Genomic DNA, 22,663 nt, shown 5'->3' with positions numbered 1-22,663 from the left:
GTGTGATTTCTTATCACTTTTGATCACTTTTGATCGAAAGTTACTTTTATTTTTTATTAGAATGGCTACTCAAGCTTGTTTCTTGGGACTATTTGCTTGGAAATTTGTTTTCCAGCTCTATCCACTGAAGTAGTGTCTTTCTTTGACACTGAGACACATTTGATGTATGCATCAAAATGTTGGGTCCTGTTTACATATCCAGAACGTTAGTCTGTTTTTTTATTGGGGAACTGAGTCCATTTATGTTAAGAGATGATAAGGAATAGTGATAGTTGCTTCCTGTAATTTTTAATGTTATTTTTATGTTTGTGTGGCTATCTTCTTTTGGGTTTGTTGAAAGACAATTACTTTCTTGCTTTTTCTAGGGTGTAATTTCCCTTGCTGTATTGTCGTTTGCCATCTATTATCATTTGTAGTGCTGCATTTGTGGAAAAATATTGTGTAAATTTGGTTTTGTCATGGACAATCTTGGTTTATTCATCTATGTTAATTAAGACTTTTGCTGGGTATTGTAGCCTGGGCTGGGATTTGCGTTCTCTTAGAGTCTGTATAACATCTGCCCAGGATCTTCTAGATTTCATAATCTCTGTTGTAATTCTGATAGGTTTGGCTTTATATGTTACTTGACCTTTTTCTCTTACCGCTTTTAATATTCTTTGTTTTGTGCATTTGGTATTTTGACTATTATGTGATGGAAAGATTTCTTAGGTACAAACTATTTGGAGTTCTGTAGGCCTCTTGAATGTTTATGAGCATCTCTTTCTTTAGGTTAAGGTAGTTTTCTTCTCTGATTCTGTTGAAGATATTTACTGGCTCTTTAAGTTGGGAATCTTCACTCTCTTCTATACCTATTATCCTTAGGTTTGGTGTTCTCATTGTGTCCTGGATTTCCTGGATGTTTTGGATTAGGAGCTTTTTGCATTTTGCATTTTCTTTGACTGTTGTGTCAATGTTTTCTATGGTAATTTCTGCAGCTGAGATTCTCTCTTCTATCTCCTATATTCTGTTGGTGATGCTTTTGTCTATGACTCCTGATCTCTTTCTTAGGCTTTCTATCTCCAGGGTTGTCTCCCTTTGTAATTTCTTTATTATTTCTACTTCTATTTTTAAATCCTGGAAGGTTTTGTTTGGTTGTATTTTCTTGTAATTATATAACAGGCTTTTGTGTTTCCTCTTTAAGGTCTTCTAGCTGTTTACCTGTGTTCTCCTGTATTTCTTTAAGGGAGTTATTTATGACCTTCTTAACATCCTCTATCATCATCATGAGATATGATTTTAAATCGGAGTCTTGCTTTTCTTTATTTTTTTTTAAAGATTTATTTATTTATTTGAATTCACTGTAGCTGTACAGATGGCTGTGAGCCTTCATGTGGTTGCTGGGTTTTGAACTCAGGACCTTCCGAAGAGTAGTCAGTGCTCTTACCCACTGAGCCATCTAACTAACCCAAGTCTTGCTTTTCTTGTGTGTTGGAGTATCCATGGCTTGCTGTGGTGGGAGAACTCTGTTCTGAAGATGACAAGTACCCTTGGTTACTGTTGCTTATGTTCTTGCCCTTGTCTCTTGCCACCTGGTTATCTCTGGTGTTAGCTGGTCTTGCTGTCTCTGAGTGTTGATTGTCCCTCCTGAAAACCTATGGGTTACTACTCTTGGGAGACCAGTACTCTCCGGGAGGAATTTGGGCATTGGGAGCTGTGGCACAGTGTCAGCTCTGGGGTGCAGACAGAGACTGGAAGGATCTTGTCCCTTGCTGGTTGTTGGTTTCTATGTTTTGGTGGCTTTGTGTGGGTTCCTCCTGGGCCTGAAATTTGAGAAGTGTGTGTTTTACCTGTGCTCACAGGTGTGCAGTCACTCCTGGGAGACCAGTTCTCTCCAGATGGTATTTGGGTATGGAGTGCTGTGGCAAAACATCAGCTCAGGGTGCAGACAGAAACTGGAATGGTCATGTCCCAAGCTGCTTCTCTGTTGCTCTGTCCTGAGGCCTCCAGGTGGGTCCCTCAGAGCTGAAGTGGTGGTCTTACTTGTGCTCACAGCCTTGTCAGGTCTTCTGGATATTCTGCTCTCTCCTGCTGGTATTTGTGTATGGAGTGCTGTTGCACAGGATCCTAAATCAATTCTTAAAATCAGCCTTTTTAGTGCACCTAGAGAATAAGTACTGTCAAGTGAGCTCTATAACCATGTGCTTATCAGCTCCAAATAAGATTAGTCTAGATTCATTGGTTTTAAGTTTATTTGGGTCAGCAGTAAAACTTAGTGATATTTACTTTTTGTGCCTTTTTTTTTTTCATACTTCATGACTTGAACAAGTTTTCTTAGGTTGGTCATTACATACAAGGATCCAGCAGGCTGCCATCACTGCTCCTGTATTATTTCTTGTCTCACAGCCATTCTGTGGAGATTCCTATCAACATTCATGGATTTAACTTCTGCCTCAGTTCCAATAATTTTTGTCTGTCCATATACTATATTTTACCACAAAGAGCATCAACTCATTTACATGAAAATCAAGATAAAGCTTTTAAAACTTAATTATGATTATGAGCTCTGTCCATACCTTCCCATTTGTCTCAAACTATTATTTGGTCCCCTAAGGCCTTCTTGTTCTGTTGATATCTCTTTGTCTAAATTGCCTCTCTGAGCCCACCTCCTGATGCTCTTCCAGCTCAAGTTCACCTGTCTTACTCTTGTAGGCAAATGAATGGAACTTGAAACTAATATCCTTAATGAGTTAATATAAACCCAGATAGACATGTATGGTATGTACTCATTTATTTATTTCTTTTTTTTTCTTTTTTTTCTTATTATTTTCTTTATTTACATTTCAAATGCTATCCCAAAAGTTCTCTATACCCCACCCCCGCTCCCCTACCCACCCACTCCCACTACTTGACCCTGGCTTTCCCCTGTCCTGGGTCATGGTATGTACTCATTTATAATTGGACGTTAACCTTAAAGTGCAGCCTAACCATTCTAAAATCCACAGGCTCAAAGAAACTGGGTAATAAGGACAGCCCCAAAGAGGATGTGTGAATTTTGTTCAAAAGGGGAAACAAAATGAATATTGCATTTCTTAAACATCAGAGTTATTTAAAGAGGTACCCTGAGATCAAGCAAAGATCATATTGACCTTTCTTTGTTCTTTGGTAATTTAAGGTGTGTGTGTGTGTGTGTGTGTGTGTGTGTGTGTGTGTGTGTGCGTGTGTGTGTGTGTGTCTGATATCACATAGAATATTTTTGTGTTAAGAAAGGTTAGAAATAATTAAGAATAGATAGGGGCCTGTTTTACTAGAAAAAAATGTATTCTTTTTGCCTCTAATTGGTCTAGTACAATTCTGTTTCCAGTTAAGTTCTTTTCTATTTTGTTATGTCTTTCTTCTAGTTCTTCTAGTGTTCATCTCTTCTTGCTTTTGTTTCTTACCCTTGTAATTTTATTGAAACATACTTATGCTTCTATAAAGTTGGCTCATTTTGTATATACAATCATTGACTTCTGGTGTTATCAGTTTAAAGATAATCAAAGATTTTGGCCATATCTGTAACCTCAGGGTTAACTGAAATAGGCCTAGCATTGAAATAAAAAAACTAAGTAAACAAAGACTCTAAATATAAAGGTATTTTTACTTTGATACATTTCCTGTCAAGAAGGTTTAATCCATCAAATGTTGTTGGGACGGTTCTTTGAACAAAAACTAAAGCACATTATTTGATAGTCCATACAGCCTCATAGCTACAAATATTTTGTTCCTAAGCTATAAATATATGTTTTTTTCCTTGAAAGTTACTGGGGTATTTGCCTCACTAAAACCCTGAAGGAATGAGTGGTATAGATTTATTAGACACTCTACAGAAATGTATTTCCTTTGTGTTTTAAATTGACTGCATTTTAATATCATTGGGCATGCCCTTTTTCTTGTTTCCATTTGTGGTCTTGTTTCCAGTGGGATTTATAGAGCTCAGATTTATTTAAATTATGCTGATATATTTGATCTTCAAACATATGCGTGGAAAAATGGGTGGCTGTCGATATCCATAAATGAAATATGAAAAAAGGCACACTGATAAATTCTCCACTAAATCAGGTTTAATTAGATATCAAGAAGTATAAAGCCTGGCAAAGTTTTCACTCTATTACAGATCGAAGAGGAGAAAAAATGGCAGTAATATCCAAATGTATTTTATAAACCAATCTTTGACTATATAGGTAACAGGACAAGAAAATAGTTTTAATTTAGTCAGGACACTTGTGGTATAGAAACTTCTGCACGGAAACAATTTTACCCCCCAAAATACATAATTAGACGTATAAAGCTGCCTATCCTTGCCTAGGCCTTTGGGGCAGCAAATGTGCTAGCTGGTCTGCATTTGCATAGTTTTGTTTCTCTGTTTGGGAAATTTCTTAGAATTTGATATAATTAAATGCACCTAGATACAAGCCACATTGAATATTCTAAACATTTTAACAGTTGAGAAACATCAGTAAATGGTCTGTTTTGTTCATACATAGCACCACTTTAGCTCATTGAGTTTACTTAATGAGATCTAGCTGTTCTAGTGTCTGGGTCAGCACACATGTGGATAGAGTCCATTTTCTTACTAAACATTTTTGAGCATGTTTAGTAATGTTTCTTTCTATTCTTCATGTGTCTTCTTTTCAAATATCTGCTGAACAGGGAAGTACGTCTAGGGCAGTTGTAGGCTTGGGAAACACATGTCAGGATATGTGGGAAGGTAGTCACACCTATATTTTCCATTTTGTATGCTACTCAGCTCACTCTCCATGCCCACTCTTCTCCTGTATCATCAGTACTAAGGGGTTTAGAACCCTGCAGACCAGAATAATATTGGCTTTACCTAAGGTTGCTTAAATGCTGCTTGTGGACTCCTCTCCCTGAGTGTTGTCTGACTTTTAGATGAAAATAGGCTATAACACTTAAGAATCAACAGAACTATTGATCACTTTTATTTCAAAAGCATAGAAGATAGTTGGTATTTAAAATACTACCAACATTTTAATAGAAATGATAGTACTTAAAAAGTAATGAATGTCTACAATTCTTAAGTTTTATATAAATGAAACATTTTATCAATTCTATTGTGTCCTATACTGGTTACCTCAGGAAAACTTGTTTCTTGTAACTGATTGATTTATTACACTGTTCTTTAAGCTTCCACATCTGGATTCAACTTTCATCTATATCCTCAGGAGTCTTTTAACCTTTCCTCAACTGTTCCAAGCCCCTGAATTTTCCTCCTGTCATTTAATACCCCCATTTAGCATTCAGTGTGATAAGCATAGTCATTCCATAAGCCACCATGGTACCAGTTGCTTCCTTGTATATCTATAGAAGAATTACTATGTATGCTAAGGCTATGTCAAGTACTAGAGTCAACATTTTATGATAATTTTAACTGTTTCAGAATATTGGATCTGCCACTCTGGTCCTAACATTTGGCTGCTGCTTCCTTTCTGTCTGTACCCTCTCCACTATTTTCTGACACCTTTATTCCACCAGCCCTTTGAGACTTTTGTTCATTGATTACTTTTGTTTGCATTGCTACAAACACAGCAAACATTTTTATTCTTAAATCATCTCCTTTTATCCAGCTCATACAAATTAAACTATATTCTCAAAACTTCTATTTTTATATTTATTTTAAGGATTTCAGGTTTTTGGTGCATCTACTTATTAATTTGAAGATTCAACACTCAACTGTTTGGATTTCTGCCTTTTCAGTTACATTCAGCCTTTTTCATCCATTCCTAATTTGAGAATATCAACTACTTTCTCTGAAAATGATCCTCTCTTGACAAGATAAACTATATTAGTGTGTGTTTTTGGTTCCTTAAATATTCTGGTTATTGTCTGATTCAAAGAAATTTAATGTATTTGAACTCACACTATGCTGAAAAGAATCTTGTAAGATGTCATTATAATTATATTTGTTTCACAGAGAAGTTCTGAACTCACACAGGCAGGATCTGAGCTCAGCCAGATTGCTTCCAGAAATGGTTGTAGCACTGTCCTGTGTTGACATTAACTTTAATATGATACATTTTTATACAGCCTGTTAAATAGCCAACAGTATTACTTGTTTCTTCCTGCATTGTCTCTCTTCTTTACCCTTCCCCACTTAATCCTACTACTCCTGTCTCCTGGTTGTCTCTCTCTACCTATATATTCTATTTCTCCTTCACTGAGATATTTTCATTTCCCTTCTGGTCCTCTATGTAGTACCTAATTTCTGTGATTATATGGATTGTAGCACTCAGATACAAAAGGCTCATGAGCTAACTTTCGTATTGATGCCAGAAAGTATGTGCAAAAAGACTCACCAACATGACTGCCCAAGTGAGAGCTTAGCAAAGATGACACCAATGAACATGACAAATTGGGAGTGGAGAAATGGACTTTCTTGGAGAAGGTGTCTTAGTTAAGGTTCTTGCTGGGAAGAGACACCAAGACCAAAGACAACTCATATAAAGAAAAATATTTAACTGGGTCTGGCTTACAGTTTCAGGGGTTTAATACAGTATAATCATGGCAGAAAGCATCACAGCATCCAGGCAGATATCGTGCTGATAAAGGAACTGAGAGTTCTGCATCTTGGTCCTCAGGCAGCAAGGAGGAGACTAGCTAGCCTCCATACTAATGAAAACTTGAGCATGGGAGACCACAGAGCTCTCCCTAACAGTGACACACTTCCCCCAACAAGGCTATACCTCCCAATAATGCCATTCCCCGTGGAACAAGCATTCAAACATATGAGTGTATGAGAGCCAAACTTATTCAAACCATCACAGAAGGACAGACAAATTTGTTGCCTTATGCCAAACTGTCAGCTCTGAAAAATTTACAGATGGTAGTATATGGATTTAACAGGTTTTATTTAGGAATATGTGTGTATATAGACATACAAGACAGGCAATGGATATTAAGGAGAGTAGGGCATGGTACATGGGAGGGCTTGGAGGGAGGAAAGGGAAAATAGAAATGTAATTCCATTATAATCTTAAAGATAATAGTAAGTGTGGGTTAGGGGTGGCACATGCCATTAATCCCAGCACTTGGGAGGCAGAGGCAGGCAGATCTATGTGAGTTCAAAGCCAACCTGAAACCTGATCTACAGAGGGCATTCAAGGACACCCAAGGCTACACAATGAAACCCTGTCTCACAAACCCCAAAATGTGCTACAGTGGTATAACTGGATCTTGAGGTAGGCTCATTCCAAGGTTCCTGAAAATCTGCCACACTGTTTTCCATAGTGGCTGTATAAGTTTGCCTCACAACTGCATTCAATAAGTGTTACCCTTTCCCTACATTATTGCCAGCATGAGCTTTCATTTATTTTATTGATATTCTTCACATTGACTATTATATGATAAAATTCCAAAATAGTTTTAATTTTTATTTTCTAGATGAACCCTTTTTAAAGTGCTTCTCTGAAAATTATGTTTCATCTCTTGAGAACTCTCTGCTTCAGTCTTTACTCTATTTTTTAGATTCTTTATTTTGTTTCTTTTTAAATGTAATTTAATTATATTTAAACTTTCTTTTTACAGGCCAGTCATTATCCCCCTCCAGGTCAGCCCTCTGACAGTTCCTCATACAATTCCTCGCCCCTCCCCCATTTCCTAGAGAATGCACCCCCCAATGGGCCTCCCCACTCTCTGAGGCCTCAAGTCTCTCTAGGGTTACATGTATCTTCTCTCATTTAGGCCAGACCAGACAGCCCTCTGCTGTATATGTGTCAGGGGCCTTGTATCAGCTGATGTATGCTGCCTAATTGGTGGCTCAGTATCTGAGAAATCTCTGGGGTCCAGGTTAGTTGAGACTGCTGGTCTTCCTATGGAGTCACTTTCCTCCTCAGCTTCTTCCAGACTTTACCTAATTTAACCACAGGCATCTCTGACTTCTGTCCATTGGTTGGGTGTAAGTATCTGCTTCTGATTCATTAAGCTGCTTGGTGGGCCTCATGGAGAGCAGCGGTGCTAGGCTTCTGTCTGTAAGCACACCATAGAATCAGTAATTGTGTCAGTAATTGGAGCTTCCCCTTGAGCTGGCTCCCAATTTGGACCAATCACTGAAACTCCTTTCCCCCAGTCTCGTCTCCATTTTTGTCCCTGCAGTCCTTTTAGAAAAGAACAATTATGGGTCAGAGTTTTTGACTGTGGAATGGCAATTTCATCCTTCCACTTGATGCCCTGTCTTTCTACTGGAGGTGGACTCTACAAGTTTCCTCTTCCCACTGGGCATTTCATCTAATATCCCTCCCTTTGAGTCCTGACAGTCTCTCACCTCCCAGGTCTCTGGTACATTCTGGAGGGTCCCCTCACTCCCTACCTCTCAAGGTTGCCTGTTTCTACTCTTTCTGCTTGTCCTCAGGGCTTCACTCCTGCCCCCCCCCAATACCTGATCATGTTTCCCTTTTCCTCTCCCTGTCCCCTCTCCCACTGAGTTCCCTCCTTCCCCACAACCCCTATGATTGCTTTCTTCTCCCTCCTAAGTGAGATGGAGGCATCCTCACTTGGGATCTTTGGCTTTTAACCTTCTTAACGTCTGTGGCTTTTATCCTGTGTGTTTTGTATTTTGGGGGCTAATATCCACTTATCAGTGTGTACATGTCACACATGTCCTTTTGGGTCTGAGTTACCTCACTCAGGATATTTTCTAGTTCCATTCATTTGCCTGCAAAATTCATGATGTCTTCATTCTTAATAGCTGAATAGTATTCCATTGTGTAAATGAATCACAGTTTCTGTATTCATTCTTTCTTTGTGGGACATCTGGATTGTTTCCAGCTTCCAGCTATCACAAATAAGGCCACTATGAACATAGTAGAGCACTTGCCTCTGTGGCATTGTGGGGAATCTTTTGGGTATATGCCCAAGAGTGGTATAGCTGGGTCTCTTTCCAATTATCTGAGCAAACTCCAAATTGATTTCCAAAGTGGTTGTAGAAGTTTATAATTGCACCACCAATGGAGGAATGTTCCTCTTTCTCCACATTCTTGCCAACATGTGCTGTCACCTTAATTTTTGATCTTAGTGATATTGTTTTTGAAAAGTGGAAACTCGGAGTCATTTGATTTGCACTGCCGTGATCACTAAGGACTTTGAACATTTCTTTAAGTGATCCTCATTCATTTGAGATTTCTCTGTTGCGAATTCTCTCTTTAGTTCTATATTCCATTTTTTAATTTTTTTTTTTTTTGCCATTTTGGAGGTTACCATCTTAAGTTCTTTATATATTTTGGATATTAGCCATTGATCAGATTTGGGGTTAGTGAAGATTTTTTCCCCCAATCTGTAGGTTGCTGTCCTATTGACTATTTCCTTTGCTTTACAGAAGCTTTTTAATTCCATGAGGACCCATTTATCAATTCTTGATCTTAGACCATGAGCCATTGGAGTTCTGTTTAGGAAATCCAATCCCACTTCATGCCAATGAGTTTGAAGCTCTTTCCCACTTTCTCTTCTAGTAGATTCAGTGTATCTGGTTTTATGCTAAGGTCCTTGATTCACTTGGACTTGAGCTTTGTGCAAGGTGAAAAATACAAATTTTATTTCTTGGTCTTCAATTTTATTCCATTGATCAATGTGTCTGTCTCTGTACCAATACCATGAAGTTTGTATCACTATTGCTCTGCAGTGTAGCTTGAGGTCAGGGATGATGATTCCCTTAGAAGTTCTTTTATTGTTAAGAATTGTTTCTGATATCCTGGGTTTTTTCTTTTTTCCATATGAAGTTGAGAATTGTTCTTTCCATGTCTTTGAAGAACTGTGATAGAATCTTGAAGGTGATTGCATTGAATCTGTAGATTGTTTTTGGTAGGATGGCCACTTTTACTATGCTAATNCTGCCAATCCATGAGCAAGGGAGATCTCCCATTTTCTGAGATATTCTTTGATTTCTTTCTTGAAGTTCTCATCATACAAATCTTTTCCTTGTTTGGTTAGAGTTACCCCAAGGTATTTTANATTATNTGTGACTATTGTGAAGGGTGTTGTTTCCTTATTTTCTTTCTCATCCCATTTATCATTTGTATAAAAGAAGGCTACTAATTAAAGTTAATTTTATATCTGGCCATTATGCATAAGTAGTTTATCAGTTGTAACGTTCTCTGGTAGAATTTTTGGGGTTGCTTCAGTATACTATCATATCATCTGCAAATAGTGATATCTTAACTTCTTTGATAATTTGTATCCACTTGATCTCCTTTTTGTTGTCTTATTGCTCTAGTTAGAACTCAAGTACAATATTGAATAGATATGGAGAGAGTAGGCATTCTAGTCTTATCAATGGTTCTAGAGGGATATTTTCATGTATCTCTCCATTTAATTTGATATTGGCTGTTGGTTTTCTGTACATTGCTTTTCAGTATGGGCCTCAAATCCCAGATTTCCCTAATACTTTTAACGTGAAGGGGTATTGTATTTTGTCAAATGCTTTTTTAGCATCTAATGAAGTAATCATGTGATTTTTTTTTTCTTTGAGATTGTCATATAGTGGATTACATTAGTGGACTTTCATATATTGAACCAACCTTGCATCCCTGGGATAAATACTACTTAATCATGGTGAATGATTGTTTTGATATGTTCTTAGATTGGGTATGTGAAAATGTTACTGAGTGTTTTTGCATTGATTTTCATAAGCGAAATTGGTCTGATTTTTTTCTTTTTGGTTGGGTCCTTATGTGGTTTAGGTATGAGAGTAATTATGGCTCCATAGAATGAATTAGGTAGTGTTCCATCTGTTTCTATTTTATGGAATAGTTTGAGGAGTATTGCTATCAGGTCCTCTTTGAAGATCTGGTAGAATTCTGCACTAGTATAACCTGGCTTTGGACTTTTTTTTTTGGTTGGGAGGTTTTTAATGAATTCTTTTTTCTTAGATGATGTGGTACTATTTAGATAGTTTATCTGCTCTTCATTAAACTTTGGTATGTGGTGTCTGTCTAGAAAATCATCCATTTCCTCTAGATATTCCAGTTTTGTTGAGTATAGGCTTTTGTAGTAGGATCTGATAATTGTTTGAATTTCCCCAGTTTATATTAGGTCTCCCTTTTCACTTCTGATTTTGTTAATTTGGATATGGTCTCTGGGACCATTAGTTAGTCTGGCTAGGCGTTTATTTATTTTCCTGATTTTCTCAAAGAAGCAGCTTTTCTTTTTAATTTTTAAAATTGTTTTATTCTTTATACTGTTCTATTTCTATTTGGTTGATTTTAGTCGTGAATTTGACTATTACCTGCCTCAACTCCTCTTGGGTATGTTTGCTTTGTTTTCTTCTAGAGTTTTCAGGTATTCTATTTAGTTTCTAGTGTAAGATCTCTCCAATTTCATTACCAGGGCACTAGTGCTATGAATTTTCCTCTTAATACTGCTTTCATTGTCCCATAAGTCTGGGTATGCTGTGTCATCATTTTCATTGGATTCCAGGAAGTCTTTAATTTCTTTCTTTATGTCTTCCCTAAGTTATCATTGAGTAGAGAGTTGTTCTGTTTCCATGGGTATGAGGGTTTTTTTTTTTTTTTACTGTTTTCACTGTTATTGAAAACTAGACTTACTCCATGGTGATCTGATAGGATGCATGGGATATTTTTAATCTTCTTGAATCAGTTGAGGCTTGTTTTGTGACCAATTATATGGTCAGTTTTGGAGAAGGTACCAGAAGTGCTGAGAAGAAAATACATTCTTTTGTTTTAGGTGAAATGTTCTGTATATATCTGTTAAATACATTTGGTTTTTAACTTCTATTAGTTTCACTGTGTCTCTGTTTAGTTTCTGATCCAATGACCTGTACATTTGTGAGAGTGTGGTGTTGAAGTCTCCTACTATTATTGTATGGGGTTCAATGAGTTTTGAGCTATAGTAAAGCTTCTTTTATGAATATAGTTGCCCTTGCATTTGGGGCATAGATGTTCAGAATTAAGACATTCTCTTGGTAAATTTTTCCTTTGATGAATATGAAGTTTCCTTCCACATCTTGCTTGATAACTTTTGGTTGAAAATCTATTTCATTGAATATTAGGATGTCAACTCCCACTTTTTTCTTGGGACCATTTGCTTAGAAGACTTTTTCCAAGCTTTTTATTCTGTGGAAGTGTCTGTCTTTGTTATTGAGGTGTCTTTCTTGTATGCTCAAAAATGCTGGATCCTATTTTCATATCCATTCTGTTAGCCTCCTTTATTGACCAAATCAAGAACAAATTAGGAAATCAGGACCTCCCTCTACACCTTCATACTGTGGTGTCTTCAAAGGAGCAGACAAGCATACGATCTGTTATCCTGTGCATAACTATTCTTCTGGGAGGCCTTCAGACTGTGGTGTCATTATAGGAGCATTCAAGGTGATGATCTGCTCTGATGGAAGGCAGAGGTCAGAAGCAGCAGTGGAGTTTGGGGAGGGTCTGGGGGGGTGTTGGATCTTGTGTTCACTGGGGTCCTTGGGGTTTCTAGGTGCTGTGGTTGTTGGGACAGTCCCTTACCTGTTTCCCTGCATGTATCCAGAATTTCTCGATTTTTTTTTGTTTTCTTGATGTTCAGTGCTTTCATTCTTTATATAGTCTATGATAACTAACTCTTTATCAGATGGAAAGGTGGCCTGAGCCATCTATCAGCCATAGAGAACTGAGTACACCTGAAAGGAGAACTGGGGATGGAATGGGATGGACAGATGAGAGAAATAATGAGCGAAGACAAAATTCTGATCATGGCTTGATTTTTAAGTTTTTAAACTCTGAATATATAGGGGGAAAATCCTTTGTTCCAGCTGGATTCTGTTGCTTTGTTTCAGCTGGATAGAGCTGCAAAGTAAGCTCAGTAGGCAGTCAGCTCCTCATGGCTCAGGCAGGAAGATGCAAATGCAGTGAGGCCCTGCACTGGGCTACAGCTATCAGAGACTCATTTAGCCAACTCAAGGCTGGGGAAGGGGCACAGTTCCCCCTTTTTTAATTTTTAAAAATAAACTGAATAGGAAGAACAAAATTTACTTATGCATCATGATCCTGTTTGGGAAATATGGTGGCTGTCAATGGGACCTGTCTTAGGTCTGGGTCTATATTCCTTCTTACCCGTCTTTAAGTACACTTGTAGCTTGTCTGTGTTTATTTGAACAAACACAGCCTTTTAGTGTTTGTTATGAACAAACACAGCCTTTTGGCACAGCCTCTGTCTCAGGTTGGTAGGATCTCAAGAACCCCAATTGCCAGTCTCTGACCATTGGCCTTTATTAGCATATCTTTTTTTCCCATTCAGCCCAAAGCCCCAAATTACATGTGACTATGCACTCAATGCATTTCTTCATACCAATAAATAACTGTCATCATGAATAACTGAGCTTTGATGAAGATGATCCTGTGTGAAGGCAACCAATCTGCTTAAGATACAAAGTCAAAATTTAAAAACAACAGGATTAAGGTTGTCTGTGGAGAAGTCCCATGTACTCAATTCAGCTGCAAATTAGCAATGATCAGACACAAAGTCTGGACATCAGGTGTATGGGAGGTAGCTTTGAGAATTAACAGAAAACTGTTACTTCTCCTGTAAGAGTGGAGCCTGTGTTCCAAGTTACCTCAGATGGCTGATAGAGGTTTTGAGTCATCGTCATAATTGGAATCATACTTACCAAAGACTCAGGATCTGTGTCCACTTGACAGACCAGTCTTTCAGGCAGCCACTGGGCTCCATCTTCTTTTTGTGAAAAAACACAGACAGAACCTTGTTTCATATTAAATAGCTGCTCAATATCATGCCATATAACAATAAGTGGATCCTTCCATTTCTGCTAGGCATGAGTATGCCTAGTTGTAGGATGCTGTAGACACTCAGAAAAGAATTCCTTGGCATCCAAATTTTAAAACGTTAAAAATAAAAAAGAATGATTTAAATAATGTGTACAGGGATATAATCCCCCAGTTTTTGGTTTTTAAGAAGATATTTTTTAAAGTTCCACAATACCTTGTCCTTGACAATTATAAGGAATCCCAATAATATGGGTAACATTAAATTGTTGACAAAACATTTCAAATGCTGACTGTAATAGCCAGTTCCATTATCGGTTTTAATCTGATTTGGAACACCAAGAACAGAAAAATAATGCAGGCAATGACTAATTACATTTTCAGTTGTTCGCCTGCTAAAGCAGTTGCAACTAGAAAGCCTGAAAAGATATCCATATTCTCATGTGCATATTTTACTTTTCTAAAATGAGAAACATGAGTATCCAGTTGCAATAATTGATTTAGTATAAATCAATTATTAGTATAAATGAATTAACACCGTTATGTGATACAAGTACAAATTGAAAACACTGAGAACAATTCTTTACAATTTGATGTGCACATTTTAAAAATGTGCACTTTAAAACCAGTGGCTATAGCACATAGTTCGATTATTTGTGCTGAAGTAGAGGGAAACTCATAAGAATAAACCTGTGATCCAATCACATATACATCTCTCCCATAGAAGGGCTGTTTAAAAATACAGTAGATGCATTCTTTATGGGATGCATGCATAGATTTAAAGGAAATACAAAAGCATGCCAAGAAGCAAATTTTTTCAACTTGTCTTTTGGATAATGATTATCAATTTTGCTTAAAATGTTTGTCATGCAATAGGCCAAATATCAGTATTCTGCAATAACCAATTTAATTGCTGTTTATTTCAAATAAGGGATAGTTGTCTCATCAAGTTCTTAAGAAATTCTTTCCAAAATACTTTCACAATTCTTTCCTACAATTCTTTATTAATACCACAACAGCTTTATAATAGGATTTTAAAACTTTACTTGGAGATGAAGAAAGATAAATTCACATTAATTGTCCCTTTTGCCAAATAATTGCTGTGGGCACATTGAGTAGCAATAACATAAACAATCAATAATTGATTTATGTGGTTTCCTCTACTTTCTGCAAAGCTTTTTGTCTCTTACCAGTTAATTTGCATCCTCCTTGAGAACATCCAAGAAAGGCTTAAGTCCTCTTGTGGTGAGCTGAAGGTGAGGTCTTAGACAATTACATCTCCTAAAAGCTTTTGGAAATAATTTGAAGTAAGTAAATCATCTTATCTTTCCTTAATTTTCTGAATTCAATTTTTCTAGGATATAACTGAGGCCCCCAAATATTGAAAAAGATAGTTCCTTTGAATCTTTTCTGGAGCAAAAACTACTACCCCCAAATTTAAAGCTCATTGTGTAAGAGCAAAAGTTTGTAGTAAAATTCCATCAGAAAGATCAGGTAATAAAATGCTCTCCATATAGTGAATGATATACACTGTAAGATTCAAAATCTTAATTTCTTATATTGAAGCAGAGACTTTTTTTTTTTACATAATATAAGGCTATTAGTCATTCCTAGAGGCAAAACTTTCCAATGATTACATGCTCACTAGAAGCAAACCCTTCGCAATTATCAGGATGCAAAGGAAAAAACAACCCTCCGCATCCATAATAATTCTATGTGGAGTAGACAGGCCAGATTTTAATGTCTCTACAAGTTCCACAGCCTCATTGACCTTTCATAAATCTTAAGTTTAAACTTTATTTTGAGCAACACTGGACATATCTGTAATAATGCTGTTTTGGCTTAAAAATAATTCCTGGAGGCAAGGTGAGTGCCCCCCAAAAATCAGTAGGCAGGATTTCCAAGACAAAAGCATAAACCTGGCTAAGGCCACCCTGAGTTTTGCATTAACTCAAATGTAAATATTTATAACTGTGAGTCTATTGGCTGAGTACTGGCCCCAGGATTACCCTTCCTGCATAAGGACAGATTTCAGGAGATCGATTCTATTGTCTGTTTATGTCTCTAATTTTTCCACTGTCTTTCCTAAAATGATTTATGCCCCCATACTTAAAACAGTCCTTATAACCTCGGTGATCTGAAAGCATTGCTTGTACTATAGTCCCCTGCAATGAAGCAGTCATAGCCAAACCCTAATTGTATGGGGTTCCAATTTCTGTACCAAGATGAATATATCCAGATAAGTTTGTCTTTGCTTTGTATGGATGAATGGCCACAGAGAGATGCATTAGCTTTCTCATAAGACAATTTTGTAACAAGAGGAACCCCTGCTTAAGGGTCTCTGAAAATTCTATTAGCTGTTTTTAGTTTCCACAAATTCCATGAAGCAGTTCATCAGGAGCCTGTTTGATACCAAATAAATTCCCACTGAGATTTCCTTTCCAATCTTGGGGGATTACATTTTGCTTCTTTCTCTGTATCCAAAAAAGCTCATGTAAAACGGGAGCAGCTGGTCCATACTAGCCACAGCTGTTTTTACTACTCTTGTAATCATCCTAATTACAAAATATGAGTGAGTTAAGAATCCTGACCTTGCGATCAAACTGCAAACTGTAGCTGATGGAACACTGACAATTTAACCATAATTTTTAAATTTCTTTTGCAATATTAGAGCATAATCATAACTTGGAAAGCAAAACCCAATTTTAAACAATCCATTCTCTTTAAAAATCAAGACCAAAAGCACTACATTCATGTTATGAAATTTGGCTGCCAGTTCCTCTATATATGAATGCATGACAGTGCAACCTTTAATACTTCATTAAAGAGACATTGTTTCATTCTTATCCTAGAACTATCCCTTATAAGTCTAGTTTCTAGGATAAGAATTACATAAAATATTATCCCAATTTAGAAGTATCTTTAGAGGCCTGGTTTTCTGGGCTGGTTCATGCCACATGTTATTGTTTGAAATGATCCCAACCCTGAGTTACCAGTTTTAATGTAACTTTCTGTTACTATTGTTACACATTTTTAATCATACCCAATAACTTAAAAGAGAATAGTCTATGACAAAGACATGCACAACATATTTTTACCTTTAAGATCAATCAGAAACAAAATGAAGTAGCTACATGAATCTTATAAATTTAGACCAATCAAAAAATTTTACTTTTTCTAGTTATAATTTCAAGAGCAAAACCCACTTTGTCATTCGCTGAATGCAATAATCACAATTGCAGAGGTTTTTCTAGGAACAAACAACTATCATCTTATTTGCACTGAACTAATAAGCTGCTGACTCCCTTTAAATGCAGATTTTCAGCAGGGCCTCTCCTGCTGTGCTTGGCTCCCGGGTGCAGCAAGTTATCAGCCTCTGAGTCAAGAGATGATAGCCAGCAGATAAAGTTTTAATCATGTTTTCTTTTCAACATGAAATATAGAACAAGTCATTCAGACAACAAAACAAAAACAGGCACAAATTGACACGTGGACAGATTGGTGCACCAAAGACAGACAATACAGAGAGGGCAGAGAACCTGATGTAACCAGAAATAAGGATAACTCCTGTATGGGCTAGGAAGGAAGCAGGACATCTCCCGATTTCCTTTTGTCTCCAGGTGAATTATGAAATCCTTCTCTCTCTCTCTCTCTCTCTCTCTCTCTCTCTCTCTCTCTCTCTCTCTCTCTCTCATGTCATTTGTATATGTAGCATATTTTTGTTGTTGTTTTTTGTTTTTTACAATTTTTTAAAATTTTATTTTATTTTTTTATTTTATTTTATTTTATTTTATACCCTATGTCTCTCGCCTGAAGCAGCTCTTGGAGCCTGCAGACAATAGTGTTGGGGCCTGGATGCCCCTGGAATCTTGTCCCTGCCATTATCTAACACTCTTTTGCTTCTTCCACTATCTTGCTTCCTTCTGTAATTGACTTGCATCATTTTACAATGAGGGCATTCCTTTCCTTTTAAAATGAGGGCACTCCTTTCTGGATCTTTTTACAATGGGGACATTCCTTTGACCCTAATGTGTTACCTAGCACCACCAGTTTGGCCTGTGTACCTTCGCAAATTCCTTTTGAAGTTTTCAGCTTTAAAAGGCTCCCCTCTCTCCCCTGAATAAAGGAGGCTTGAAAAGAATTTTTGTCTTGCCTCCTTCCTTCCTGTTTTCTGACCCCCAAATTTGTTGTTGTTGTTGTAGCTCCCTTCCCTCAAGATCCCTGTTGTTAAGTCCTGCAGGTCAGGGCACAATTGCTTATATAAAATTCCTCATCACAATGTGTTGTCACCCATAGCCGATGTCAGTGTTGGGCAGATGCTGGCTCAGTCTAGCTTGTATCTTTTTTGCACCCTTGCAATCAACAGCCTTCAAAAGATTAAATTTATAGTGCTAACATTAAAGCTATATGTTGCTTACCACCATGTGGGATACATAACTTCTCCCATTTTCTGTGGAGCTCCACTGAAGACAGTGACCCTCAGTTGGTCTCCCCGCATCCAAGCTCCTTGTTTGGGTGCCACCTGTAGCCATCCATCAGCCATGGAGAACCGAGTACACTTGGAAGGATAGCTGGGGATGGAATGGGATAGTCAGATGAGAGTAATAACTATCCGAGACAAAACTCTGACCATGAATCCAGGTTTAATTTTTTTTAACTCTGAATATTTAGGACAAAACCCAAAGGCCCATCCTTTGTTCCAGCTGGATTCTGTTGCTTTGCTTCAGCTGGATAGAGCTGCAAAGTAAGCTCAGTAGGCAGTCAGCTCCTCAAGGCTCAGGCAGGAAGATTCAAATGCAGTGAAGCCAGACCCTGGGCCCCAGCCATTAGAGACTTGTTTAGCCAACTCAAGTCTGGGGGAAGGGCACAATAAAATATTTTTTCATTCTCTTGCCAGATACTTTGCTTGAATGATGGCTTTTTTTTAGGATACAGAAACTTTGCAGCCTCATTATATCACATTTATTAATTCTTGCTCTTAGTTCCTGTGCTGTCCCGGTCCTTTTCTGTTCCAGGGAGATTATACATTTTCTCTTTTAACAGATTCAGGGTATTTAGTCTGATGCTGATCCACTTAGAGTAGAATTTTGTTCAGAGTGATGATTATTTATCTATTTATATTGTTATACATCCACCCATACAGGTTGTTCTGCACCATGTGAAAAAGTGAAACATAAAAACATAAAAACTAGGCCTTTAGGCCCAGGCTTGAGAATGTGACCTTTGTGACTCAATGCTCCAAGGCATACTAATCATAAAACAGATATTGACATTCCTCCACCCACCCACTTTCTGGGTTTGGGGAGTATTCGTTCAAGCAAATTCACCCTGACCCACCCTGACTGATCCTGGAACCCACTATGCAAATGTTCTAGTTTTAGAGACTCATAGAAACTGTTTTGACTCCTACTCCCTCATGATTCTTAACTGGTTTTTTTTTTTTTTTTTTTTTTTTTTTTTTTTTTTTTTTTTTTGGTATTTTCCAACAACGCCCTCCCCATCCCCTTGAGTTGTGGTTTCTTCCTTTAAATACCCCCTTTCCCAGCTAATGCGGGGAGGGTGTCCTTTAACCCTGCGTGGTGTATGACTGTGGGCCCCAGAGTGCTCTGGAATAAAAGTCCTCTTGCAGTTTGCATCAAGACTGTTTCTCGTGAGTGATTTGGGATGCCGCCTCTCCTTAGTCAGAATGTGGGGGGAGTCCTCACATTGTGGGTCTTTCACATGTACTGGACAGGCTGTCTTTTGGTTTCTTAGTCAAAACTCAGGCATCCATAGGTGTATGGACTTAGTCTGTCTTCAATGCAATTGTATCAAGATGTTTGTATTACCATATCTCTGTTGGATATCTTGAAATTGGGGATGATGGTACCTCCAGCAATTCATCATTATTCAGGATTGTTTTAGCTATCCTGGAATTGTTGTGCTTCCACATAAAACTGATAATTATTTTTTCTATTCATGTGAAGAATTTTGTTGGAATTTTGATGGAAATTGCCTTAAAATACATAGATGGCCTTTAGTAGAATTGACATTTTTACCCTACTTATCATATTGGTCTATAATCATGGGAGGCATTTCTTCTTCAATTCCTACCCCCTACCCTCTGTGTCTTACAGTTTTCTCATACAAGTCTTTCACTTGCTTGGTTGCATTATCCCAAGGTTGAAGCAATTGTGAAAGGTACTATGTTTCTGCTTTCTTTCTCAGTTTGCTTGTCATTTCTATATACAGATACTACAGAGTTTTGTGTTAATTTTGTACACCAATACTTAAACTGTTTATATACTATAGAAGTTTCTTGTTATGATTTTTAGAGTCCTTTTACTTGTAAATTATTTCATCTGAAAATAAAAAATACATTGACTTCTTTTTCTCTTACTGTAATCCATTGATCTCCTTCAGGTTTTATTGCTCTAAGACTTCAAGTATTATATTGTATAGATACACACACACACACACACACACACACACACACACATATACTGAGAGAGAGAGAGAGAGAGAGAGAGAGAGAGANGAGAGAGAGAGAGAGAGAGAGAGAGAGAGAGAGAGAGAGAGAGAGAAGAGGGAGAGAGAGGACATCCCTGTCTTGTCCTTGATTGTAGTAAAAAATGCTTTGAGTTTCTAATTGTTTATAGTTATCTGGGCTGTTGCCTTGTAGTACATTGCCTCTATTTTAGTGATGTGTGTCCCTTGCATCCCTATTTTTTTCTGGACTTTTATCAAGAAGGGACATTGGATTTTTTCAAAGCCTTTCTGTATCCAATGAGATAATTATGTAGTTATTATCTTTCAATCTCTTTATGTGGAAGATTATTTTTATTAATTTACATGTGTTGAACCATCCCTGCCATTTTGGGATGAAGCCTACTTGGTTATAGTAGAAAATCCTTTTGACGTGTTCTTGGGTTTGGTTTGCAAATATTTTACTGTGAAGTTTTACATCTATGTTTATAAGGGATGTTGGTCTATAATTTTATTTCTTTGTTGGGTCTTTGTATCATTTAGATTATAGGGTAATATTGGCTTTGTAAAAAGAATTAGACAATGTTCGTCTAACCTCTATTTTGTGGAATAATATTAGGAGTATTGGCATAAATTTCTTTGACGATCTGGTAGAATTCTGTACTGAGTACATATAGCCTTGGGAGTTTTTGGTTGGGAGACTTTTACTTATTGCCTCTATATCACTAGGGATTGTGTTGTTTATTTGATTTTGATTTAACTTTTCTTGGTCCTGATAAAGAAGAATTTCTTTCACTTCCTTGGGTTTTTCAGTTGGTTGGAAGTGTGGCCTTGAAAGGCAGCCTGTTTTCTCGTCAAGTGAGACTTACTCTGGAGACCAAGTAGAAACTACATGGAATGGAAGAGTGAGCTATTCTCCCAGACAGACATAGGTGCCTGACACCTGGGAACCCCCAACTCTATAACCCTGTGACTATCAGTCATGTCCCAAACTCCTGGCATTCTGGCTAGACTCCACCCTCACATTTGCCTGACAATAACCAGGTATGCTCCTCCCCTCAGTTACCCTGTAGCTGCAAGGTAGCCCAGCACACTATATAAGGGGCTGCTTGGCCCCTCCTTGCTCTCTTAACCTCTTATCTTTCTTAGTCTCATCTCTAGTTCTACTCCCTGTCCCTTTCCCTGTCTTTCCATGTGGCCATGGGCAGCCTCTCCTTTTCTAACTTCTCTCTTTGTCTATGCCTTTCTGCAATAAAGCTCTAATACCATGGACCATCTCTGCAATAGAGACTGTGTTGGGACAACAGAGTGGGCTTTCCTCTAAAGAGCCACATCTAATCTCCTACCATAAGGCCTTCCTGAGCTCCAGCCATGGCCGTCAGCCAGCCCAAGTCACCCTCTGAGTTAGCAGCTTGAGCTAGACAGACTTTCTTGTCCCCGTGGTAAACTGTCAGGACACTCTCCCTACCCTCCCTTCAGCCCCCAGGCCAGAGTCTGTCTGAGAGTCTGTTTTCAGTGCTTCCATGACATACAGCAACATCTGGGATGTCTGAGACTGAGAACCAGTCATAAATGGCCTCCATGGTACCCAGAGACCCTGGATTGCTCCTTTTCTACCCCGAAGACTGGGGTTCTGTGGCTTCCCACAGCCAGACACCCACCTGGGCTGCGTTGAGTGTGTGGCAATCCCCCATTTCAGCCTGCCCAGAACAGCAGAACTATGGCAGGATGCACCCTCATTATTTCCCCACCAGCTGGGTGGGGACACGGCCTGGCCGGCCGGAAGCCCAACTGTTGGAACATAGTATGTCCACATTTTCCTTGGTGTTTGTTATGATGTCCCATTTTTATCTATAATTTTATTAATTTATTAATTTGGCTAAAACTTTATCAAACTTACATTCATTCTTTGTATTATTATTATTATTATTATTATTATTATTATTATTATTAATTTTATTGATTTTTTTCCCTGAGTTTGATTATTTCTTGCTGTTAACATTTTTGGAGTATTATTTCTTCTTTTTTGTTCTTTAATTTTCTGGTGTACATCTAAGTTGCTATGTGGTCTCTCCATTTCAATGTACATACTCAGTGGTATGTACTTGCCTACCATAACTGCCTTCATTTATCTCATTGGGTTAGGCATGTTTTGTCTCATTAAATTCTAAAAAGTCAAAATTTTATTTATCATTTCTTTCTTGACACATATTTCATTTTGTATCAAGTTGTTCGTTTTCCATTAGTCTGAATACTTTTGGTTGTTGATGATATCCAGCTTTACTCAGTGATATTCAGATAAGATGAAGTTTTCTTTTTTCTTTTTTTAAATTATTTTACTTCAGTTAAAACTTGCTTTGTACTCAATAAAATCCTTGCAAACCGAACTCAAGAACACATTAAAATGATCATCTATTATGACCAAGTAGGCTTCATCCCAGGGATGCAGGGAT

The sequence above is a fragment of the Mus pahari genome, chromosome 11 (genome assembly GCF_900095145.1).
Source record: "Mus pahari chromosome 11, PAHARI_EIJ_v1.1, whole genome shotgun sequence".
Lineage (NCBI taxonomy): Eukaryota > Metazoa > Chordata > Mammalia > Rodentia > Muridae > Mus > Mus pahari.
Note: the sequence above shows the minus strand (reverse complement) of the source record.